Source organism: Geotrypetes seraphini, chromosome 3 (assembly GCF_902459505.1).
Source record: "Geotrypetes seraphini chromosome 3, aGeoSer1.1, whole genome shotgun sequence".
Lineage (NCBI taxonomy): Eukaryota > Metazoa > Chordata > Amphibia > Gymnophiona > Dermophiidae > Geotrypetes > Geotrypetes seraphini.
Window position 1 is genome coordinate 367,874,806 of NC_047086.1, and position 26,940 is coordinate 367,901,745.

The 26,940-nt window shown below is 40.7% G+C and overlaps 1 protein-coding gene across 5 annotated transcripts in view; it reads left to right on the plus strand.

Annotated features, from left to right (window-relative positions):
* SLC8A1 (solute carrier family 8 member A1) overlaps nucleotides 1-26,940 on the plus strand; it is a 730,555-nt gene that overhangs the window by 143,214 nt on the left and 560,401 nt on the right. The gene's annotated exons all lie outside the window — the stretch shown is intronic.

The window sequence follows — 26,940 nt, forward strand, 5'->3', positions numbered from 1 at the left end:
GTTTTATTTAACAAAATAATGCAATAATTTCCACCCATAAGAGCATTTCTTTACAAAGGCCTGCACTATTCTTTCATCATTATTATCTGCAATGGTTCACTGCTTAATTTATATTATGATCCATTAAAAAAAACATTAAAAAGAAATATTGGGACTTAGACATTCAGGAAATGATGGTTCTAATTATAATCCTACTAGATTACATTCTCTTGCTTTTCTGTTTTATAACAACCTCTTTAAATTCAGGTTGATGTTGTCATGAAAGTAGGTACAGAATAGAGAAAGACATGGGGACCAATTTTTCCCTGTCCCCAAGGGAACTCATTTTCTCCCGTCCCGGCAAGCTCTTTTCCTGTCCCAGTCCTATCCCTGCAAGCTCCATCCTCATCTTCACAGGCCTCAAACACGTTAAAATCATAAGTGTTCGAGGCTTGTGAGCAGGAATGGGGCAGGGGCAGGAACACTGACAGCGACAAAACTTATGGGGACGGGATGGGGGAAATTTTTCCCTGTGTCATTCTCTAGTGCAGAACCCTCTGGCCATTCCCAGAGCAACGACAATAGAACAGCTCTTTTGATTGCAGGGGCAAAAGTATACCTCTGCCACCCCCCAAAGTCCCAAGAATCTACTGCGAAGGCCTAGTGACCCACCCCATTTTGCTAGTTATGCCTGCAGAGTTTACTGCATCCTAGAGATCACCTATTGAGAATCTGATTTTGGTGGTTTTTTTTGCCATTTTCTATTTCCCAATATGCAGACATTTTTCTGGTTTTATGTTGCATGAGCAGTGTAATAATGTTTTAACACATATTCATTTATTCCTAAATTCTATATATGGGACCTAAACAAATCGGCGTTGATCAGAAGGGCGGTTAGTGATATTATATAAAAGGCTCCTGCTGTATATAGAATCATGTCTAGTGATTGTACGCCAGGAAAACCAGGCCTAAATACCTGTGCCTAAGTTGTGCACAGATCAGGCGTATTCTGTAACAGTGCACCTAACTTTTAGGAACGCCCACAATCCTATGCTCCTCCCCTGGCCATGCCGCCTTTTGACATTCGTGCACTAGAAGTGATGCACATACAAAACTGTGCACGTAACTTCTGATTAGCGCCAAATAGCATCAATTGGTAGGTATAAAACTGGCAATTGTTAGCACCGATTGGCTTGCTGAATAATTAAGTTACTCGTGCAAATCGTCTGTGCGCCCCAATTTGCGTGCACAACTTAGGACACCATATAGAGAATTTGGGCTTTAATGCGTATCATTTTATTAGTTAATGCAGAGTAAATTGATTTAGTGTGCACTAAGGGGCCCTTTTATAAAGCTGCACAGTGAGCATTACTTTAAGGCACGCTGAAGTGCCCCGTGTTAATTCTGCGATGCATGTGTGTTACCTATGTGCTAAAAAATAAGATTTATTTTTTTTTAGTGCTGGGGCTGGTCTGGGGGTGGAGAGTGGGTGTGTTCTGCACTAATCAGCGCTGGGAATTGCCATGCGTTAAGCAATTGTGACAGGTTTAGCACACGAGTCCCTACTGCTTACAAAAAGAGTGGCAGTAGGGGCCCCTGTGCTAATGGCCATGTACTAAGGGGAAAATCAGTAAAATTGGCCATTTCACCCCAGTGGTAAAAGGGGCTCTAAATGTTTTAAGGCAAGCAAATGAACCCAATGCACACTTGCACTGTATTTTATACTTTGAGAACAATGTACTAATTAAAATGAAAAAAATAAATAAATCACGAGGTGGCTTCATTTTTCTGCTCAAGCTATGTTAAATGGCTGAATAGACACTACATTGAATATATCAGTGCGATGTAATCAGTTGGACATGAATACTTAGGACTCCGTTCACTAAGCTGCGATAACGGTTTTAGCGCGCTAGACGCTAACGCCAGTAGTTCTAGCCGCGTAGCGCGGGTTTAGTGCGCGCTAAAATTCTACCCGCGCTAAAAAAACGCTATCGCCCCTTAGTAAAAGGAGCCCTTAATGCCCTTCCTATGATACAATTGTAGTGTGCAAATTAGAAACAAAAGTTAATGCCTTTTGTGTTATGAAACTCAAGATATTCAAGTTTTGTCATTAAAATAATGTCAGAGACCAGGTGTGATATTTAGGGATGTGCGTTCATTTGAAACAACATGGAAAACATAAATAACAATTTCCATACCATGTCATATCATTTCTAACCCGTTGTTAAATTTTAGAGGTGTTATTTTTTTCCCCTAGTGTTAATAGCTGTCAAGCATGAGCCAGCCTCAAGACAGTGCCCCTTGGGTTAGAGGGCACCTATTAACCAAGAGGAGCTATTCTGCTTCTGGAAGATAAGCTCTAGTTAGCCCGTTCCTAACTGTGTCTTACATTTCTGGTAATCTTAGTTACTGTTTCTTGATTAGTCCAGAGTGGATCAGCCCAGGGCAGGTTTGGGCATTTCTGCCTCTCATCAGTGCTTTCCCCATGCTGTTTTACAGTTGATTTCTTGTCTAGTTTTGCATTTGGTTCCTGTTTTGTTTTTTTAAAATCTTGCTTCCTGATGTATCAAGATTCCAGTTTCTTTGTTTTCAATAATCTGTGTTTGCATTTTTGTGCTGGATGCCCTTCTTGGGACAGTGACCTTAAGGTTGCCTTGAGTAATCCTAGATATCAACTTGTCTGCTATTTCAAGCCTTGGGTATCCCTGTTGAGTAGGACTCTGTGACAGACTCAGCCAAAGTCAAGGTACTGCCAGATTAAATCTGTCACCAAAATAAGAAAGCTGATAGAAAGACTCAGCTAAATTTTACTGCCCGCAGCAACTTAAGTAGAACTGCCAAGATACCCAGTTCCGAGAGGGAGACTTGCTTTTGGCAGTCCTGGTTTAAATCTTTTGTCCAAAAGAAGTGTGGGAATTGTAGTCCCTTATTCTTCCCATTAAAATCAGTGCTGCATATCTTACAATGTATCAGAATGAGGTTGAGAACTGGTCTACAGTCTCCTTCCTGGAACTGCTCTAGAGACTTCAAAGATTTTTCTTGTGCCGCATTTCTAGTACTTTACACTCTGGGGAAAATACTGTGGAAGGAACCTTCTGACTCATGCTCTAAAAAGTCGGGGAGGGTGGGGGGTTGGGGATTCTTTGCTGTGGGGTGGGGGTGCGGTGGGTCCGGGGAGGACATAAGAGTCCAGTCCTCCGCGGTTGTCTGATGAAAATGTATACCATGGTTGTTATTGCTGTTGTATTTACTATTGCTTAATAAAATAGATTTGAACATAAAAAGTCGGTGACGGGACTAAATTGCGCCGACAACTGAGCGCAAGGTTGACGGCGCGCCGAAGAAAAGCACTATTTTAAAGAGCTCCGACGGGGTGTGTGTGGGGGGGAACCCCCCACTTTACTTAACAGACATTGCGCTGGTGTTGTGGAGGGTTTGGGGGGTTGTAACCCCCTACATTATACTTAAAACTGAACTTTTTCCCTAAAAAAACAGGCAAAAAGTTCGGTTTCAAGTATAATAAGGGGGGTTACAACCCCCCAAACCCCCCACAACGCCAGCGCGATGTCTGTTAAGTAAAATAGGGGGGTTCCCCACCAACACCCCCGTCGGAACCCTTTAAAATAGTGCTTTTCTTTGGCGCGCCGTCAACCTTGCGCTCAGTTGTCTGCGCGCCGTTGTCTTGCGCGATTTTGTCTATGAACCAAAAAGTCTGATGGCACCCAAGAAATATTAGCAGAGCTGCCAATTTACTCAGTTTGGAGGGGGAAATGTTAGGCCAGTCCTAGCTTTTTGTGAAGTCTGTCAAGATACATTATGGAACTTGCAGTATGGATATCAGGGGGAAGAATCAAGGACTATAAATTAGAGAATGACACGGGGACAAATTTTTCCCCAGCCCTGCGGGAACTCATTTTCCCATCCCGTCCCGGAGAGTTCTTTTCCTGCCCCTGTCCCATTCCTGCAAGTTTTGTCCTCATCTGCACAACTCTCAAAAACTTGAAAATCATAAGTGTTCGAGGCTTGTGCGAGAAGGCAGAGCTTACAGGAATGGGACAGGAACTGCAACAAAACTCGTGGGGATGGGAAAATCTGCGGGGACGGGGAAAAATTTGTCCCCGTGTCATTCTCTACTATAAATCCCACTCTGCTTTGAGGTATAAGTTCAAGACCAGGATGGGCCAAAAAGTCTCCCCTCTTAGAACCGAATAACTCAGTAGCTCTGCATTAGAGAGTTTCTTCATGAAATGTTTCTGGTAGTCCCAAAGAAGTCCCCTACAGAAGATGCCCAGGTGGGCTTTATTTGTCTTCTCTTCAAAGGAAAAAAAATACTGGGTTTACTTCTCTCTTGGATGAGAACAGCCCTCTTCTGTGAAATCTGAAAGGTTTGTAGTAGAGAATGACATGGTGACAAAATTCATCACCATTCCCGTCCCCGCGGATAACCGTGGGAAATAATCCCATGTCATTTTCTAGTGTCTATTTCAACCTCGGTCCTTCTACACCAGCATTCTTCAAAGCAAAGCTTGTGGGTCAGTGGTTGTGGCCATTCATACTCTGATTCTTATGGGAGCCAAGGATAATGAAGCCATTGTGACATCACTGATGTGATTGGCTCTTAGGCACTGGTGGAATGAGGCATTATGACATCACAATATCTGCTCTAGATACCAGAGACTGTCATTCTGTAGTGTCTATCTCAACCTCAGTCCTTCTACACCAGCATTCTTCAAAGCAAAGCTTGTGGGTCAGTGGTTGTGGCCATTCATACTCTGATTCTTCCATCTCTCCTTAAAGAATGACATGAAGATGGTTTACCGCGGTTATCCGCGGGGACGGGGACGGTGATGAATTTTGTCACCGTGTCATTCTCTAGTTTGTAGTTTCCATGACCCTCAGATTTGGGATGCCCTCACCTGCTCTAAAGATTCCTAAGTCTGTGGCTTTAAGCCATGTTTCAAAGCATCCTGCTTTCAAGACTCCTATTGCAAGCCAGGTTATACCTATATTTAGTGTTTTCTGCTCCTATGATTCCAGCTTTTGACATTTCAATCCAGGTGCTAAAGCTCACACTGTACTTTTGCTTTAGTGCATTAGGACTGGAAGTAAAGAAGAATCTCCTGCCCTGACATTATACCACCAATGATTCCCATGGTAAATGCTGGAGGGAGGGAGGGAGGGAGGAAGGGAGGGGAATCAGCTACCTCTTCTGTGTTTGTGTATGTGTGTGTGTGTGGGGGGGGAGTAGTGGTACATTGCCCAATGGTGTTGCATGGGTAGATTGGAGGCAGTTGGGGTGGCTTAGGTGATGTTCTTATGGGGGTTCAGATTGCAATCAGGGACTTGGGGTGGTTTGCCATGACCATTTGTTGTTACACCTCTTAATTAACAAAGTTGTCCCAAAACAAATATTTATATAAACAAACCAAAATAAAATCTACACATATGAAACAAAATAATAATTGAAAAAAACCATTGAAATGATGCAGGAAACTAAACAAAGTGATTTTTTTTTTGCTTGCACAACTCTGATATTCTGTATCACAGTGATAACCTTATAAAACATTTGCATTCTTTGAAGGACAGGGCACTTAAGATATTTCTATAACGGTGCACCCACATTTACACCCCACTTGTGTGAAGAAATGAGAATTCTGTCACCTGTGTAGATGTACATTTACCCTTGAAAGAGACAACAGGGCACCCAACTGCTGTTCTATAATGATGCATGGAAGTGGCATTGTGCCAAAATGCAAGGAGCATATATATGGGTGGAGCATGGGAGGCACGTGAACATAAACAAAAGAGTTGCCATACTGGGGCAGAATGAAGGTCCACCAAGTCCAGTATCCTGTTTCCAGTAGTGGCCAATCAAGGTCCCAAGTACTTGGCACAAACCCAAATAGTAGCAACATTCCAGAGCTGAGATTATGATGTCATCAAGCCTCATTCCATCAATGCCTAAGAGCCAGACTCATCAGTGATGTCACAATGGCTTCATTGTTCTAGACATGGTTCACATAAGAACATAAGAGCTGCCATACTGAGACAGACTGAAGATCCATCAAGCCCAGTATCCTGTTTCCAAAACTGGCCAACCCAGCTAGATCCCAAGTAGTAAAGCATATTTTATGCTGCATAACCTAGGAATAAGCAGGGCTCCCGCTCATGTGCATAACTTGCAAAATTATGTACATTATGGGCTAGATTCTATAAACAGCGCCTAACTCAGTAGGTGCCTAGCGAAACAGCACCTACCATACGTCAAACAAAGGTAGGCGCTGTTTGTAGGATTGCAGCTAGTAGCACCTAAATCAACTTAGGTCCTGGTTGGCATCATAATCATAGGTGCTGGAATATTAAGCCAGGGGTTTCTTGGCCTAATATATCGCCTAAGTTAGATGCCTACTGGCGCCTAACACATTCAACGCCCAAACTCTACCCCTAACCTATCTACTTGGCATGTAGGTGCTTCAGTGTAGATGACTACTGCAAGATGGTGAGACGCCTATTGGCTAATTAATTTTTTAATTGCTTTTTAATTGTCTTTTAATGATGCTTTCAATTGACAACGCCAATTAAAAAATTTAAGTTAGGCGCCTAAATCGCCAGGCACCGCGAACTTAGGAGCCTAACTTCAGGGCCTATGTACCTCACCGCTGCATTTACATGACGGTAGTTAAGCCTAGTCTATGGCTGGTGTAACTGCAGACGTGGAAAAGGAAAAACGTGCTGATTCTGGATTATGCTAGTATTGTGGCCACCACTATAGCCCAGGGCAGGGCTCTGCAGTAATTTTGATGGCTACAACAAACTGTGCATTAGCGTGTGACCCGACATGGAGCCACCCTGCAGGACTGGACTTTTCAACCGAACTCACAATTAATTCAAACAAAAATAAAGCCTCAACCATAGGGTTGTTTAGAAAAATAGTTCTTTTTACTTGATTCATTAAGGCAGGTAAGTACTTCCTCCAACTTTGTAACATCAGTTAGGGCTTCTTATAGCATTAAAGAAAACAAAAACAAAACTGCCAAAAAGGGCAAGAAACTAAAGCAGTTCATAATAAAGTCCCAACTTTCTTCCCCTGCTTATCAGGTCCCAATGGCTCTGGGGATCCAGCTCTTTGTAGAGCCAGTACTGCCTGCTCCAAAACAGGTATTTTATTCCATCAAAATAAAGTTCAGCATTTAAGTTTCCTCACTTTCCAATCATTAAATGAAATAAAGGAAAGCCTCTGACAAACATATCTGTCTGCCAGGAATAGGAGAGTGAACCAGGTTTTGCTAACATAAAGGCCTTCAGATAGGCTTTCAAAAATTCCCTCCCAAAACCTCTCCCCACACACTCCTAGCTTCCTTCCAAAACAACATTCAAGAAAAAACAAGAACAGCACACAAACAGTTCCAAAAGAACCACACTCACTGTTTGTGGATTAAAGCCAAGTCCACCTGCATTGGTTCAAGATAATTGGAATCACAGTCAGCACAAGTCTCTTGGCAGTCCATAGGCTCTTCCTTTGGGAGTAATAAATTTTCTGCTTGCCCAGCCTCAGCCAGTTCCATCGGTATAGGGCTGTTACTCCTGTTTGCCCCAGGTGAAGCTTTAGGGAGACAAGACCTAAACTTCCTCCCTAACCGGCTTGCTGGTTTGAATGCCACTGCTGGCTTATCTACTCTAGGGGCGTGCCCTGTTCTGAGTGTGTCAGCAGAACTCCAGGGGCCTCTTGAGCTCCCCTGGTGTTGACTTGGACAAAACTCACTCCCTTCATCTTCAGATAAATCTGGCTCCTCCTGGTGGCCACTGGCATTATCCCCCACATTATCATCCTGGGAAATCCTAGCATTTTCCTTCCGGGATTTTACTTTTACTTTATTCCTAAGCTTAGCTGGGACCTTGGCAGGCCTTGTGTCTGCCTGGTCACAGTATTCTAGCATGGAGTGTGGGTGCCCAGATGTCATTATAGAATAGACTATCACAGTGGAGCATAGGGGTAGCCACTTTTAGAATTGCCTCCAGATGGACCAATGTACTAAACTGCAGTGTTCTCCCCAGGGCCTTTCAGCCGGGCGCTCCGCCCAGCTAATTTAGATGAGCGCCCGGCTGTAATCTCGATCGCAATCCTGCTGCTGCCTTCTGCTCAACATTTAAAAAAAACAACAAAAAAAAAAACCTTCTCACCGGCTTGGAGATTTACCAGGCTGACTCGGCACAGCCTGAATCACAGGAGCCTGACTTTTTTTTTTTTTAGTTTTTAACGCCAGCAAGCGACTTGAACCCATGCTCCGGGGCTCTAACATGTGCATGCCGCTTCTCTCCGAAACCGGAAGTCATGTCCTGAGGGAGGAAGAGAAGGGAAGTCGGCATGCACACGCCCCAGAGCATGGATTCGCTATAGGAGACAGGTCAGCTTACAACTTGCTCTTGCTTGCTTCGGGCTTTCTTCGCTGCCGGATCCTGCCTACTTTCTGTTTCCGAAAGTAGGCAGGACCCGGCAACGAGGAGGCCTGAAGCAAGCAAGAGCAGCGAGTTGTAAGCTTCCTTCCGTTGCTGACTTATGGAAGATAGGTCAGCGATGGAAGGAAGCTTACAACTTGCCTTAGTCCAGCCCTGCACAACATGCGGCCCAAAACGGATCTCACTGCCGATATGGCTCTCACTCCGCTCTCCTTTGAAGATCAGCTCAGGAGGCAAGATTTAGCCCGAGATCAAATGAATATTAAAGGGCATTTGAAGGCATCTGAGCAGATTGAGGAGAACATGTCCTGTTTTTCCATGCCTAAAAATACCATCTTGTCTAATGTAATCTCTGATCAGATCCTTAAGAGTGATGCAACTATGTATGCTGGACAGTCTCCTCCAGTAAACAGAGCTTTAAAGCCTGCAACCATACAGAACCAGATGGTCAAAGGGCTCCGAAGTGTAGTATTGCCAAGGGATCTGTCTCACAAGTTTCTGACGCTGGCAGATGTAAGCACAGCACAAGAAATAGAGACTTGTGGCATTCTGTGTAGAAAGCTGATGCATAATGAATTTACTATTACCCATGTAATAGTGCCAAAGCAATCTGCTGGACCAGACTACAGTACAGTGATATGGAGAATGTGGAAGAATTATTCAGTGTTCAAGATCAACATGATCTCCTCACAGAAGAAAGACGGAGAGAAAGAGAGAGGCCTAGACCAAAGGGGAAAGACATGAGGCAGATACTGGAGAGGGGGGAGAGAAGGGAAGGAGATAGAGATGTCAGACCATGGGGTGGAGTGGGAAGGAAGGAAGGAAAGGAGAAGAGAGAGATGCCAGAGCATAGGGGTGGAGACAAAAAATGGAGAGGTGTTGAAGCTGAAATAAATCATGTACAAAGGAGAGAAAGGGCACATGATATAGAGTTTATTGAAGGGACATAGAAAGAGGGAAGATACCATATGGAACAGAGAGAGGGCAGACACTGGATGGAAAAGGCAGAAAGGGTGAACAGTGGATGCAAGGGGCAGAGATAGGGTGGACAGTAGATGGAAGGGGTAGAGAGAGGGTAGAGGCTGGGTGGAAGGGGCAAAGAGAGAGGACAGATGTTGCATGGAAGGGAGCGAGGACAAATGCTGAATAGAAAGAAAAGAGTGAAGAGAAGATGACTAAAGCAGAAACGACAAAAGGTAGAAAAAAAAATATTTTTGTTGCTTTACGTAGAATCAAGTAGTATTGTAACTGTATTATTAAAATTTATCAATAGGAAATGAAAATAAGGCAGTTTTGGGAGGGAATAAACCCCTTTCCTCAGGTCAGGACAGGATACCATAACAGCTGTATACTGTACTGTCTTGAAGAAAGATTTGGCCTCTGAAAGTTAATTGAAAAATGGATTAGTCCAATAAAATGGTATTTTCATATTTCTCATTATTTTATTTCTATTTGTTAATTTGTAAAGTGGTGACTGTTATGTAGAAGTTTTTTTCAAATTTACATCTACTGTCTTTATATTTTGCACAGTATTAGGGGACATGTGTCACTGTTTCTGTGGTGTTGCATTGTATGCAGAGTCTGGTTTCTTGGTTCAGTTTAACTTTTGTCTACATATTTCTATTTTTAGTTTGTGACTATTCCATATTGGGCGAGGGTGTATCTGTGTTCTGTGTGTATGAAAAGGACATGGCTTTCTGTTAGCATCGACTACAGGATCAATTGACTGTGTAGGATCTGGTTTGTTTAGTTTTACAATGCGTGTGTTGGTGTTCTGGTGCTCACTGCAGTGTTTAAGATGCTGCCTTTTCCTAGATGCACCCTTATTGTGTGACTCATGGATTATTACTAAAAATATCTTTTTTTATATAGAGAAGGGGGTTGTTAAAAAAATGATTAGCACTGGCTGTCATATATACTAGGTACACCAGTGGATTTAATGACTCTATTCTAACTTATTGACGAAGGTGTTGTCCCCCCCAACACACAGACACACATTATAAAGAATTAAATTAAAGTTGTATTATCATCAAGTAGCTTTCAAATGACATTATAAGCAAATAAAAATAAAATATTTTTAATACATTGCTAATTATTACCTGCATCTTTACTTATACTGTTTTGCCCTAGCTCTTACTTTGCACTATAGCAAAATAAAAAAGAAGCAGATAAAGATCAATCACACAGGTGCCCTTCAAGGCTCAGTAACACCTCTCCATAAATTATGTGGAAGAGGTCTGGAAGTGGGGATAGCATCTATTTCATATCCTCAGTGAGACCTCAGGAAGGAACCTAGTGATCAAAACATTATTAGAGGTGTTGTACAGCCATTTCTTGTATGACTGGATGAGCTATATTTATCTTTTTTTTTAGTTGTTTAAATTCATGCAGAAATAAATGGTTAGATTGAACCTAATGACTTCATTAACACATTTCCCTTTTTTAAACCTCTATACTATTTGAAAGAGGGTGAATATCTAATTATTCACTTCTAGAATTGGATACTTCTTAAATTTAGTAAAAATATTCTGGCACAAGTGTCAAACCTTAAAAAAGGAAGTCATATCGAGCAGTGGAAAATAATAATAATTAACTAATAAAAATAGTATACATTTAATTTTCCCCACTACCAAATTTCCCCACCCTGCCCCACCCGGCTACTTTTTCATGCCACCCGGCTGGAAAAAATTTCTGTGGAGAACACTGAACTGTGTTAACACCATCAATTAAATGAGGGTCTTTATTCAAACACCAGGGTTGGTGTTTGTTTTAAGTTCTGGAGTATGGTTTAAATTGTCCAAATACGCTCAGCACCACTATCCATAGAATTGACAATGCTCAATATATATATATCTCCCTCCACTTCAAAATCATTGAGCTCTGGAGCAACCTTACCTCCCCTCTTCGGAACTTCAGCTCTCTCCAAGTTTTCCGCAAACATCTGAAAACTTGGCTTTTCTCAAAAAATGTAAGTCTCCCTCCAACATAGGAATCAAGGAAACTCATATCTTGGCATCCCAAGTCCTCTAAATTTTCTTCACACTTCTACCTCTAACCCTATGTTGTAGTTCCTTCCTATTTCTCCTACTGTAAACCGCGTCGAGCTCTACGAACGTGGAGCTGATGCGGTATACAAACCTAAGGATTAGATTAGATTAGATTAGATATATATATTCAGTGGTGAGTGGCATGGTCACTGGCATTATTTAGCCATTATCTCCCTGATTCTACTGTATATTTGGTGCTCAAATTTGTGCATGCAAATCTGGTTAAGCGCCCAATTTGCATATGAAACTTAATTGAGTAATGAGTCCAATTAATACCAATATTTGGGCGGTAACAACAGTTATTGGTGTTAATTGGCTAAAATTTGGATTTACATTGCCAAAGGTTGTGATAAGAGCGGATAGCGTAGCTGAATTTAAGAAAGGGTTGGACAATTTCCTGGAGGAAAAGTCCCTAGTTATTGAGAAAGACATGGGGGAAGCCACTGTTTACCCTGGATCGGTAGCATGGAATGTTGCTACTCCTTGGGATTCTAGACTCTTGTTACTCTCTAAGATTCTGGAATCTTGCTACTCTTTGAGATTCTGTATGGGATGTGGCTACTTTTTAGGTTTTGGCCAGGTACGAGTGAACTGGATTGGCCATTGTAAGGACGGGATACTGGGCTTGATGGACCATTGGTCTGACCCAGTAAGGCTTGTTCTTATGTTCTTATCTTGGTAAGACATTTTTATTCAAGGATGCCTATCCCTAAGCTTTCCAGCATATCTTCTTGGCTGGGTGGGCATGAGTCCTGAAGACATTTTGATTTTCTCTTTTTGTTTTACTTCCACTCCATCCTATATTACACTGTAGTTTTACCCCGCTCACCTCTATTATCATGTCCATGTATTCCACTCTTTATCCGATCTTTCCCCTACCTTATCATTAGGTTGTAAGCCGCCCAGACAGTTTGTCCATTGAGCGGAATAGAAAATCTTTTTTTTTTTTTTAAATCTTTATTAATTTTCCAAACTGAAGAAAAAGTGCATACAGATAAACATACAGATATAAACAATTAATAGCACTTATGATTGTATAAATATAAAAAACAAAATACCTTATACCCGCCCTCCTCCCTTCCCTCCCCCCCTATCTGGATGTGTGTGGAAGAATTAAAAAAAAAAATCCAAAAATTAAGGATTGTTCCAATTAACCAATCTACAATTTAATAAATGTTTCCAACGGACCCCAGACTTCTTTGAATTTTTTAAATTATTTCTCACTTGTTCCGCATACATTCTCTCATACCTATAATATAAGCATAACGTTTCCCACCAAAAGGACAGGTTTAACCTGTCATAATTTTTACATTGTTTATTGACTGTTCTGCATGACATTAAAATTTAAATGTTAACATGGAGCAAACACAGAATTACAGCTTTAATCAGATAGAAGACAGCTGTGTTAGTGCTCTCAGTCTAATTTTGCGAAATGAATTCCTCGATGAAGGTAATAGAAAAGAAAGCATCGGAAGCATTTTAGGGAAAGTCTTGAACTGGGCAAGGCAGAAACTTGCTGTGTTTTTAGAGTGGGAGGGGTTGTAATGAATAGTAAAGTGAGATGAGAAAGCAGTCATTATTATGTCACCGAAACTATTTGACACTCTACTATAGCAGTAACGTCACTCTCTATAAATGGCCTTTTCCGTAAAGCCTGGTGCTCGGCTTTAAGATACTTAGCTCAAATTGCTGGTAGACTTTTGCCCATCGTTTTCACATTTTCTAATAAATTTCACATTTCACCATTTATTTGATTTTTTAGCCTGTCCTCATAAAGGAGCTCAGAATGGGTTACAAATCAGGTACTCAAGCATTTTTCCTATTTGTCCCGGTAAGCTCACAGTCTATCTAATGTACCTGGGGCAGGGGACAATTAAATGACTTGCCCAGGTTTGAACCCATAACCTCAGGGTGTTGAGGCTGTAGCTCTAATCGCTATGCCAGAGACCAACTCCTAGTAGTAGTATCGCGGTGGTACTTTGAGACTACTGCTAGGGATCATTAGTGTCATTTTGACACCCAGAGCCCTTCGAGTTGACCAAGAATTATCTCTGGGTAAGTCCTAGGGGTTCTTGGAGGGGAAGGGGGGCTTTATGGCAGGGATGAGACTTCACTAAGAAGTTACATTCAGGGGGAGGAATTTGTGTGGGGGGGATTGGATTGGATGTTGAGGTCTTCTGGGGGGAATCTGATTGAGGAACATGGGTACTGTTGAGGAATATCTGATGGGGTGCAGGATAAGCAGAGTACACTGGGGTTGCATTATACCCTTAGGCAAATAGCACATAGTGGAGTTACACTGTCTACCCTGCCATGCAATGCGATGCCCATGTGAAAAGTGTCTGCTGTCCCTGCTAGATACAGGGCAGATGCTGGGCAGACCTCTTGCATTTACCATACCAGGCTTTAAACTTAACATACGTATGATAGAAGGAGGCACTTTAGTACAAGGGCCTCTTTATCTGCTAGCATCTAATATGTTTGTTAATATGTCAATAAATAACTTTTGACTTTATCTCAGTATTAATTTGCCATGTAATAGAAGGATACCATTCCAGTACCGTAAGCTATTGTACTGCCATTATTCCTTATTTATAAAGGTTTGTTTCTCAGGTGGGTAGATTTATTATTCTCTGATGATCGTGACAATGGGTGTGGCATGAAGTAATAGATATATATATTGAAAAATCTTGGACAAGCAAGTTTTGAAAACCTGTAATTTATCCTCTCCACCCTTTAGAGGAAAAAAAACCACCACCCACACAAATTGGAGTGTTAGCATGAGCAAAGAATAAACTTTGTTTGAGCCATATAGTGTGTTCACCCAGGGATAAATATTGTTCAAAACTGATGAAGAGTGTTAATCTGAAGAATATAGATTAAGCTAAATGTGACAGGATTCAATTCATTTGTAAAATCATTTACTACACAAATATACATCTAGATTCATATTAGCACTGATATTTCCATATGTACTGTATAGAACTGGTATGATAGTATAATTAAAGTGTTTTTTTCAAAAAATGGTGCATACTAGTGCTGCCCGATTCAGGGAAAAATTTTTCAGTTTGATTTGATTTGGTCCATTGTATTGATTTTTTTATTTGATTCATTTTTTCTACCTTATTGGGCATTTTTTTCAAATGTCCTGGCGGATTTATTTTATACTTAACCACAAACAATGGACTAGGTCCTCTTAAACGAATCAAAATAAATCAACCAACGAATAGAGGACAAGTAATAACAAGGGTTCTTGCTATTCTATACCGCTCTCAGAAACCTGTGATATTCAGGACACTTGAGTATCCAGACATAACTGGTACAGGTGCAAAGTATCTTTCATCGAGCCGGTATTTTCATGTGCAAAACTACAAATGTGCAAAAAGCTATAATAAAGTGCTACGTGAAATAAATACTATTAAAAAATTTTTGCACTTAGCTTTTATATGTACTTGATTTGTAGTGGATCATTGTAGTAAACAGAAATTGGCTAAACGCCCTACGGGACCCGTTTCGCCACAGTCAAGGGCTTCATCGGGGGTCTTGTATTTATGAACTACAATAAACAAAAACATAAAACAATCAGTATATCTATAATACACTCGTGCAAGAAAACTCTCTCTAAAATTGTCTATGAAGGAAGTACTCACTGTGCAACTTTGTTTGAGCTGACACGTAAAAAATGGCGCTGGCGATTTTTAAACGCCGCGCATGCGCTTTTTAAACCTTCTGCAAAGATGACGTATATGTTAACCTTGCGCATGTGTCAACAAAATATCATATACTCAAAGTCTATTTGTTGCGATTTTAACTATACTAACTAAAATGTTACCAACATACATGCATACCCCATACCATCAACAAATATTGATATAATTAAAAGAATGAACACCAGTCAATCTTTGAATTTAACCCTTTCGGTTTCAGAGTATCTAATCTAAAAATCCACCGGGATTCACGCTGGTGTAACCTTCGTTGCCTGTCCCCACCTCTCATAGTCTGTACCTCTCTATCAATTCCAAAACATTTCAAGTCTGCAAAAGCATGATTCATCTGAATGCAATGCCCCGCTAGAGGGGCACTACGTTTAAGGCATTTAATATTAGACTTATGTTCTCCTATTCTCGTCTTCAGGGATCTCGTGGACATACCCACGTATAGCTTGTTACATGGACACACGATCACATAGATAATGTGATCGGTAGAACATGTAAGAAAATGTTTAATTTGATATCTCCTTCCGTCAGCTGGATTAATAAATTCATTTTGAGAAATTGTGACATTGCAAATATTGCAATGTCCACATTTGTAGAAACCTACTACCGGCGCTGTAAAGGGCTTACTAATATCACATACGGTTGGAGCCAAAATGTCTTTTAAATTTTTATTTCTAGAAAAGGCTATTCTTAATTGCACATCTTCAAAGAGAGGATTTGTTTCCATGATTTTCCAGTTTTCTTTTAAAATTCGAGCTATTGAATTCCCATCTGTAGAATATCTAAGAGCACACGTCATGATTTTATCATCAGCCCCTGTATTTTTTTGTTTTTTTTGAAATAGCCATTCTTTGTGGTAATTTCTAGTTCTTTTTAAGGCTTTCTTTAACGTTGAATGAGGATAACCCCTATCTTGTAGTTTTACCATAAGCTCCTGAGATCTCGTTTTAAAAGTTTCTTTCAAGGAGCAATTTCTTTTTAATCTCAGAAATTGCGAAAACGGAAGATTGTTCTTTAAACTGATGGGATGGCAGCTCCGATAGTCCAAAAACGTATTTCTGTCCGTTGATTTTATAAAAATGTCAAACTCAAAATGATCTATTATTTGTGTAATGGACAGATCTAAAAAGTCAATATTAGTTTTGGACCAATTCATAGTGAAAATCAGGTTCTCATCGCGACTATTCAGCCACAATAAAAAATCTTGAAGATCCTTTTCACCTCCCTTCCATAAGACTAGAATGTCGTCGATATATCTATACCAACTATACAGCTCTTATCTATGTGATCGTGTGTCCATGTAACAAGCTATACGTGGGTATGTCCACGAGATCCCTGAAGACGAGAATAGGAGAACATAAGTCTAATATTAAATGCCTTAAACGTAGTGCCCCTCTAGCGGGGCATTGCATTCAGATGAATCATGCTTTTGCAGACTTGAAATGTTTTGGAATTGATAGAGAGGTACAGACTATGAGAGGTGGGGACAGGCAACGAAGGTTACACCAGCGTGAATCCCGGTGGATTTTTAGATTAGATACTCTGAAACCGAAAGGGTTAAATTCAAAGATTGACTGGTGTTCATTCTTTTAATTATATCAATATTTGTTGATGGTATGGGGTATGCATGTATGTTGGTAACATTTTAGTTAGTATAGTTAAAATCGCAACAAATAGACTTTGAGTATATGATATTTTGTTGACACATGCGCAAGGTTAACATATACGTCATCTTTGCAGAAGGTTTAAAAAGCGCATGCGCGGCGTTTAAAAATCGCCAGCGCCATTTTTTACGTGTCAGCTCAAACAAAGTTGCACAGTGAGTACTTCCTTCATAGACAATTTTAGAGAGAGTTTTCTTGCACGAGTGTATTATAGATATACTGATTGTTTTATGTTTTTGTTTATTGTAGTTCATAAATACAAGACCCCCGATGAAGCCCTTGACTGTGGCGAAACGGGTCCCGTAGGGCGTTTAGCCAATTTCTGTTTACTACAATGATCCACTACAAATCAAGTACATATAAAAGCTAAGTGCAAAAATTTTTTAATAGTATTTATTTCACGTAGCACTTTATTATAGCTTTTTGCACATTTGTAGTTTTGCACATGAAAATACCGGCTCGATGAAAGATACTTTGCACCTGTACCAGTTATGTCTGGATACTCAAGTGTCCTGAATATCACAGGTTTCTGAGAGCGGTATAGAATAGCAAGAACCCTTGTTATTACTTGTCCTCTATTCGTTGGTGGATTTATTTTATAGCCTTACCTTCCACCCCATCCCTCTTTGCCATCTCCAACCCCATGTCAGCGAAGTGGTGTAAACAAACAAAAATGACTTTTTCTCTTTCTGTTAGGCCCTAGCACACGCTTGCTGTCTAACACCAGATCTGGCAGGATACACATTTCAAATCTGACGTACTGTAATCACAAAATAGAAAGTAAAATTAATTTTTTCTACATTTTGTGGTCTGATCAAATCATATTGGTCTCAGGCTCTGGTTTCTGTTTATCTTCTGTTAACTCGCTCACCAAGGTCTCCTGCCCACGTGATGTTTTCTTCTTTCTCCATGCTCACCATCCATCTTTGTACCTTCCTTTCCACTGCCATATCCAATATTTCTGTTTCTTTCCCACTGTCTACCATCTCTTTCTCTCTTTTCTTACCTTGTGCTTTGGGTCAAACCTCTCTATTCCTCTCAATGCAATATCTCTCTCTTCCTCCCCTCCATTATCATGTGAAACATTTCTTTCTCTCCCCAAGCACCATCTCTTCTTGCCCTCCACCCTATGTCCAACATTTCTCCTTCTCACTTCTCCGTGTATGTCTCCCTCCCCTCCACCATATGCAGGATTTCTCCCTCACCCCTTTCTACCTGTTTGTTACATCTCACTTCCTCTTATCCAGCCCATATCCGACAAGTCTTCCGCTCTCTTTTCTCCCCCCATGTGCAACAGCTTTCCATTCCCTCCCTTCCACTATATGCAGGATTTCTCCCTTTCACCCTCTACCTCTTTGTTGCATCTCTCCCTTCCTCTCCTTTACCCCATGCCCAACAATTCTTCCTCTCTCCCCCCATGTGCAGAGTTGGCATTCAAGAATTAAAAAGATTGTGCAGCACTGCTTCTCCAAACCAGCTATCCCATCTGGAATCTAGCTCTCACATTATGAGTTGTAATGCGGCCATGGATGGTCAGCCTAACCTGAGCATAATGAAGGAAAAAGGGTAAACGGTCATGGATTTGATATACCACCTCTGTGTGGGTACAATCAGCCAGCCATGTAGAGATGCTATGTTTGGAGATGGGCATGCTTGCAGTCTAAGGTATTAAGTATTGCCTCACCAGGATGAGAGTGTGGCTAAGGAAAGAAGACAGAAAGAACAATGGACTGATGAAGGTAGAGTTCCAATACTACCTTAGGGAGGAATTTTGGATGGGTTTGAAGAACTACCCTGTCATGATAAAATCTGGCATTAGTTGGATCTGCCACATGAACTTGAATTTCACTTAATCACCTGGCAGAAGTGAGTGCAATGAGAAAAAATGACTTTCCATGTAAGAAATTAAAAAAAAAAAAAAAATCTTTATCAATTTTTCAAACTGAAGAAAAAGTACATACAGATAAACATACAGATATAAACAATTAATAGCACTTACAATTGCATAAATATAAAAACCAAAACACCTTACACCCTCCCCCCTCCTTACCCTCCCCTCCTTATGTGAAAAAAATCCAAAAATTAAGGATCGTTGCAATTAACCAATCTACAATGTAATAAATGTTTCCAACCGACCCCAGAATTCTTTGAAATTTTTATTACATTACATTACAGATTTCTATTCCGCCATTACCTTTCGGTTCAAAGCGGATTACAAAAAGAGTTATGGAAGAAGGGTTACAACGTTAGATCAGAGAAGGTTTCCAAGAGAGGGAAAAGTAGGATCTGGGGTTAGGGAGGGGATGGTAAGAGGGGGGTTAAGCTTTATCATGGTATTAAGCTTTATTAAGGGATTTCTTGAAGAGTATAGTTTTTATTTCCTTTCTGAACATCTTGTAGTCTGGGGTTGTTGTCAATAGGTTGGAGACTTGGTTGTCTATCTTCGCTGCCTGAGTGGCCAGTAGTCCGTTGTATATTTTTTTCCGTTTTACTTCTTTGATTTGTTTTATTTCTATTATTTCCCACTTGTTCCGCATACATTCTCTCATACCTATAATATAAGCACAATGTTTCCCAACAAAAGGAAAAGTTTAACCTGTCATAATTTTTCCAATTCCTGGTTATCATCTGCATAGCAACCCCTGTCATAATTAAAAGAAGTCTGCTTTTATGTTTGTCAACTGGATTCTTCGGTTTCAATAATGTTCCAAATAAAACCATCTCATATGTCAATGGCATAGGAACACCAAGTATCCTAATAATCTTTCCCCATATCGATTTCCAGAAATTGAGTATTAAGGGACAATAAAACAACAAATGATCCAGTATCCCTGCTTCAAGATGACAGTGTCAGTTTCTATTAGACTTTGAACTATCCAACTTTTGTAAACGAACAGAGTTCCAAAAAATTCTATATAACAGAAAAATCCAAGTTTGTCTCATAGATGCTGACGCTGTACATCTCATTCTCCAAGTCCAAATCCGTGGCCACTGAGTAGCAGAAATCTGCTGCTTTATCTCATTGCTCCAAATGTCTTTTAAACTTGTTTTAGGTTTCTTATTCAAATATTCAAATATTAATTTGTACCACTTGGCGTTTCTGATGCCCCTGCCAATCTGTCTGGAAACATAGGCCTGGCAAGATGCACTGATTTTTTAAATTTCGCCAATCAGGGAACCTTTTTTGAATGGCCTGTTTCAACTACAACTATTTAAATTCTTGAGACTTTGATATGCCAAATGATTGTTGCAATTGTAATAAATTAACCATTATCCCATTAGAAATTACATCTTCCAAAGTACGTATGCCTGCCTGCAGCCAATGTTTCCAGAGGATTTTAGACTCGCCAATTTGAATCTTGGAGTTCAACCATAGGGATTAATATGTGGATTGTTGTATTGGAGTAGGTGTTAAATTGTTAATGAATTTTAATGTGTTCCAGTTGGAAAAAAGAATACTATTGTCCTTGTATATTCTGGGCAGCTTGATACTCAAAATGTGGCTCAAACGTAATGGGGACATGAAGGCCCTGATTCTACATAGTGCGTCCCGATTTTAGGCAGCTGTAGGCGTCCTACAGCTGTCTAATCAGCCAATCGGGATGCACGTTTTTTAAAAAAAATGCTCCCCCGGCAGGCTTTCTATATTGAAGGCGAGGCCCGCAAGACACCTAAGCTCGCCTAAGGGCCTTAGGCGGGCCTTAGGCGAACCTAGGCGGCCCTACGCGTCTCCCTAGTAGAGAAAGAGACGCTTACAATGTAGGCCAACAAAATGCTGGTCTACATTGTAAGTAGACGCGGCCGCTCTAAGGCGCCTGGGCCAATCAGGCCTTAGACTTAGTGGGGATGGGCGGACCCGCTATGCCTAAGGCCTGATTGGTCCAGGCTTCTAGAGCCTGGGCCAATCAGGCCTTAGGCTTCGGAAGGATGGGCCGGGAAGGGGCGGGCCCGCCTCATTTCGACGAGACGGGCCTGCCGGCTGCACAGGCAAGTCCTGTCTGGCCAACAAGGAAAGGTTAGTTTGGTTGGGGGGAGGTTTGAGGGCTGTTAGCGCGGGGGGGGTTGCGGAGGGGGTGCGTCTTCCGGCAGGAGGGATTGGGCACCCTCCTGCCAGCAATCGGTAGTGTCGGGGGGGGCGGTCGGTAGTGTCGGGGGGGGGGCATCTTCTGGCAGGAGGGATTGGGCACCCTCCTGCCAGCGATCGGTAGTATTGGGGGGGGGGGGGGCGGTCGGTATACTTATAGCAGGAGGGATTGGGCACCCTAGGTTCGCCTAAGGCCCTCAGGCGAGCTTAGGTGTCTTGCGGGCCTCGCCTTCAATATAGAAAGCCTGCCTGGGGAGCATTTTTTTAAAAAAAACGTGCATCCCGATTGGCTGATTAGACAGCTGTAGGACGCCTACAGCTGCCTAAAATCGGGACGCACTATGTAGAATCAGGGCTGAAATGACTCTCTAAGATCAGCCAATTCGGAAGATTCTCCATGAGTTCAGGAAGGATCCAATACATACCCTGACGCAGAATGAAGGTTTGATGATACCTATAAAAATTTGGAAAATTAACCCCCCCCCCTGCAAATTGTGGTTTTGCAAAGATACTAAGGCTATTCTAGCAGTTTTACCCAACCAAATAAATTTTGTAAGAATCCCATTCAATTTCTTATAAAAGGAACTTTGAAAATAAATCGGTAACATACTCATTTGGTAACAAACCCACAGGCAAAATCATCATTTTGATGGTATGGACTCTCCCCCACCAAGAAAGATGTAGTGGGTTCCAATGCTCACACATTTCTTTGACTTTCAGCAATAAAGACTTTTCATTTACTGTCATTGTGTCTTCCAAAGTTCTTTGAATCATAATACCCAAATATTTTATTCCCTCATCCTTCCAAAGGAATGGGAATGGATCCTTTAAACCTTTTACGCAATGCACATTTAGTGGAAGAACCTCTGATTTGCTCCAATTTATTTTGTAACCAGAAAATTTGCCAAATCGATCAATCAATTCCAGTAAATGTGGGATGGTAGATTCAGGATTCTTCAAATGAACCAAAAATATCCTCTGCATAGGCCAAAATATTATAATCTCGACCTATTTATGGAATTCCTTGTATCTCCTTTGCTTGTTGAATGGCCAACAACAAGGGTTCTAAAACAATATCAAAAAGCAAAGGAGACAGGGGACACCCCCTGTCTAACTCCCATCTTCAGACAAAAAAGCTCTGAAAATGTATTATTATTATATAATCTGGCAGAAGAGGAACTATACAAAGTTTGAATCATTTGAATAAATCGGATCCCATTCCAAACCAATCCATTGCTTGATACATGAAAGTCCATTCTACATGATCAAAGGCCTTCTCTGCATCCAAAGAAACAGAGAAGGCCGGATCATCCATTGTTTTTGCTAAATTTAGCATATGAAATGCCAATCTGGTATTATTTGAAGAATGTCTTTGAGCAACGAAACCCGTCTGGTGTATACCAATCATATAAGGGAGAGCCTTGGCTAATCTTAAACCCAATAACTTAGCCAGAATTTTCCCATCCACATCAATTAAAGAAATAGGCCTGTAGTTTGAAACCAACATGGGATCTTGGTTTGGCTTTGGTAAAACCATGGTTAACCATTCCGCAATAGTACCTGATATACAACCCTTAGTCAGTTGTGATTGATATAAATTTAAAAGATGAGGTAATAGTAAATTTTGAAAAGGTTTGAAAAACTCAACTGTCAATCCATCACTTGCCGGGGTGGATCCAGCCCTGAGAGACTTCAATGCTGCTTGGAGTTCTGTAGATGATATATGCGCTTCAAGTTTTTCCTTTATATGCTCAGGAATTTTCGGCCCATTTATTGAATTTAAAAATTCTCTAGTCATGTTCTTTATCTGAATAAAGCTCAGAATAATATAAAGCCTTATAATAGTCCAAAAATTGTTTAAAACATCACCAATATGGGTATGAATGTTATCTTTTTAATCTTTAATGGCCACAATCTTTACTTTTCTTTTTTTTTTTTGCTTTAAGATAATTAGCCAATAATCTTCATGCTGAGAAAACAAATCTTTCATAACCAATTGTGAGGAAATCTCATTATGGGCTCCTTTTACAAAGGTGTGCTAGCTTTTTTAGCGCACACACCGGATTAGCGCGTGCTATCTGAAAAACTACCACCTGCTCAAGAGGAGGCGGTAGTGGCTAGCGCACCTGGCATTTTAGCGCATGCTAAGCGCGCGCTAAAACCGCTAGCGTGCCTTTGTAAAAGGAGCCCTATATTTGTATTTAGCTTTCAATAAGGCATTCAAAGTATCTTGTTCCCATTTCGAGGCCAAAATAGTTTGTTCCAAATTGGAAAATTCTAATTTTAGAAGTTTCCTAGTATGTACTGAATACGAAATTATTTGCCCTCTCATAGTAGCTTTGAAAGCATCCCAAATAATTTCCAGAGATTTTCTCTGAGGTGTTGAATTGAAAATATTCATTCATTTTTATTTGAATTTCCTCAAGAAAGTTTAAATCTGAAAGCATTGCATTATTAAACCTCTAATCAAGTGTATTAGAATCTTCTTCAGTAAACTGATAGTCTATCCAAATTCCAGCATGATCCGACAAAATGATTGTATCTATGCTAGCCTTTGTAACATTTTGAATTAAAAGATCCAAAACAAAAAAAAAAAATCAATTAGAAACATAGAAACATAGAAATTGACGGCAGAAAAGGGCCATAGCCCATCGAGTCTGCCCATACCAGTGACCCACTCCCTGATTCTTACTCTCCTAGAGATCCCACATGAATATCCCATTTCCTCTTGAAATCTAACACGCTGCTGGCCTCAATCACCCGCTGAGGCAGCTCGTTCCAATGATCGACCACCCTTTCGGTGAAGAAGTACTTCCTAGCATCACCCTGAAATTTCCCTCCCCTGATTTTCAGCGAGTGTCCTCTGGTTACCGAGGGCCCCGTAAGACTGAAGATATCATCTTTCACCACTATACGCCCAGTAATATACTTAAAGGTTTCAATCATGTCTCCTCTCTGTCTTCGCTCCTCCAATGAGTACATCCGCAGTTTTTTTAACCTTTCTTCATACGTGAGATCCCTGAGCCCCAAAACCATCCTGGTAGCCATTCGCTGAACCGACTCAATTCTCAACACATCTTTTCGGTAGTGTGGTCTCCAGAATTGAACACAATACTCGAGATGAGGTCTCACGATTTATGAACTTGGGAACAAAAGGAAAATTCCCTAGCATTAAAATGAAAAATCCGCCATAAATCCTTCAAACCACATGTACTGTATGTACCAAAGTTTTCAGACCTAATGATTTTATTTGTCTGCTTGGTTGTTTATCAATTATTGGATCCATGACAGCATTGAAATCTCTGGCTATAATTAAATTAGTTGTAGCCAGTGACAGAATAATTTGTTGGAGTGTTTTAAAGAAATCTGCCTGATTAGTATTCAGTTCATAAATATTAAAAAGCGTCAGAGTATCTTTTCCTGAACTCATATTAACATGGAGCCATCTACCCAATGGATCAACTCAAAAGTTATCGAAGTTAGCAGAGACAGTCTTGTTAATCAGGATTGCCACCCCTGCCTTTTTACCTACTGCTGGGGCAAAACCGCCCCCCCCCCCCCCCCCAATGTTTTACCCATCATCCCTCCAATTTAGCCGCCTGTACAGCAGATAGATGAGTTTCTTGAAAAAAATAAATATCTGCTTGCTGACTTTTCAAAAATTAAGAGCCTTTTTCCTTTTGATAGGGTGATTGAGTCCATTTACGTTTAATGAGTATAATTTTAAAGCCATTTCATTTTATATATAGGTACTATCAAATGAAAATATAGCTTCTTTTTTGTCGAAATTATAACTAATTTTCCCACACACATCCAGAATCCTAAGCTAAAAGCCTCCCCTCCCTCCCTTAACCCTTCCCATTAAGTATCTAAAAAACTTGGGTGCGCGCATACTGACTAGCAATTGCCACCCTCCCCAGGCACATCTTCCCAATAATTCATTCTCCCCATTTAATAAATAATACAATAAATTATGATTCTCAACTATATTAAATGACTATATTATTAAGCAAGAAATATTCAATATAATTCATTTAGCCCCTCTAGCAGTTTAAATTAATATAATTCCTTAAACAATACAGTATTTTGATATTTGAATAATATAACATTCAATGTACATTTTGTTTAAAATTATTCAACACCCCTAGATAATATGTATAAGTCTTACCAATCAATAAAGTAAAATTAAAACCTCTAATTTATCATAACCAAATTAAATAAACAAGTCAATTCATTCATAACAAATAAAATTCACCCACCCTTTCATAAATAATAGATTTCTGCCAGTAGTAATAGAATAAATAGTCAATAAAAACTTGAATTAGTAATACTAATCAATTAATTATTGTCTCAAATGTATTAAACATGTCAGAATCTCAAATATTCTATTACTGATATTATAATGATTTTAAAATTTGTGCTACTGTAAAAAAAATTCAATATAACATTCAATTAGTTATTCATTTAATACTATATTCAATCACAGAGTAACCAACCACCCTACCGTACCCATTCATTCTTTTACTTTTCATTCACAACTATTCTAAAAATAAAAACTCCCACCCCAAATAACTCAATTACCGTTTGCCAATTCAAGCATCTCACTACAACTACTATCTATCCATGCATCCTTCAGAAGTACAAGCCAAAGCATTATAAATGTATAGCCATTATCCCCCATGTACAGCCTACATACAGCCCAGGAGCTACCAGTATCAAATAAACACACCACAGACACCCCTGCCATCCACAACCAGGGAACTTCCAAACAGCACCTACCCCACATTCTGCAAACAACAAGCAAGTAAAGTCTCCCCAGACATCCCTGCTGGGAATACTCCAAAACAGAGCTGTTATCATGACATCAGAAGCCCCCTGCACATGAGCAATGCAAAGGAGCTGATATCATGCAAAAGGGAACAGGCATTCTCCAGTCTTTGCAGTGGAAATCTCTTGCCCATTTCTACCATGAGCCTCTCTTGACCAGTCTCAAATAGATGCTAATGGGACAAGTTTTCCCTGGGTTCAGCTCAAAAATCCAAACATGGTTTATTCCTGCCTGCCTCCAGCCAACGTGTTAATTCCCAGGAGGAAGAGGAACTCATTCAGAAAGAAACTTGTCCGATATATTCTCACCAGAGGCCACACATTCTGCTGATTAAAGCAGACAGCATCTTTGGGCTGGTTCAAGGCCATTAGAGTGTCCGAAGTTTTCTTAGCCGGTCCCAGGATCCTGTTGTGGCCTCCGGAAGTGTTTGGGACATTTTGGATCTACTTCCTACTGTGTCTTCATCATTAGTACTTTGCTTTTATAGGTAAATTTCATTTTCAAAATATTTTTGTATGGACCTTCAGGTAGCAATCAGGCAAACAGAGCCAGTTGCTTAAACTCTGCATCAGTCCAATCTTTATTCATAATTTGTTAAATCTGTGTATATCTTTTTCTTATTAATATAAAATGAAAGGAACCTCACTTAACTTATCTATATAATAAAACCGTAGGCGACGCATGCGCAGTCTTATCGGTGTGCTTCCGTGATCCGTATGTCCGTGGCCGCCAAGACTGCAGCATGCCCCGCGCTTACTACGGCCCCACGCGAAGCTGACAAATTCCAACTACCCCCTCCTCTCCCGCAACAAACGCTAACGCTCATGCTCTCCTGCAGGAAAAATAAAAACTCACTGCTTGCTCTCCTCGACACGGCACTTTACCCGGCAGACATTCAACAAAAAAGGTTGCCTACCCCTGCCGCTCTGGCAGCCTGCACGTCGCCGACTCCAACCCACCCCCTCCTCTCCCGCAACAACCACTACCGCTCATACTCTCCTGCAGGAAAAAAAAACTCACTGCTTGCTCACACATTCAAAACAAAATTGACTACGGCGCTGCAGAAGTCAGCTCTTTGCAACGGCCCCACACTCGCGGTCTCGCTGGGGTTTTTCGCGGTGGCGGCTCCTCTTGCGTCCGGCCCTGTGTACTTACTAGACTCCCC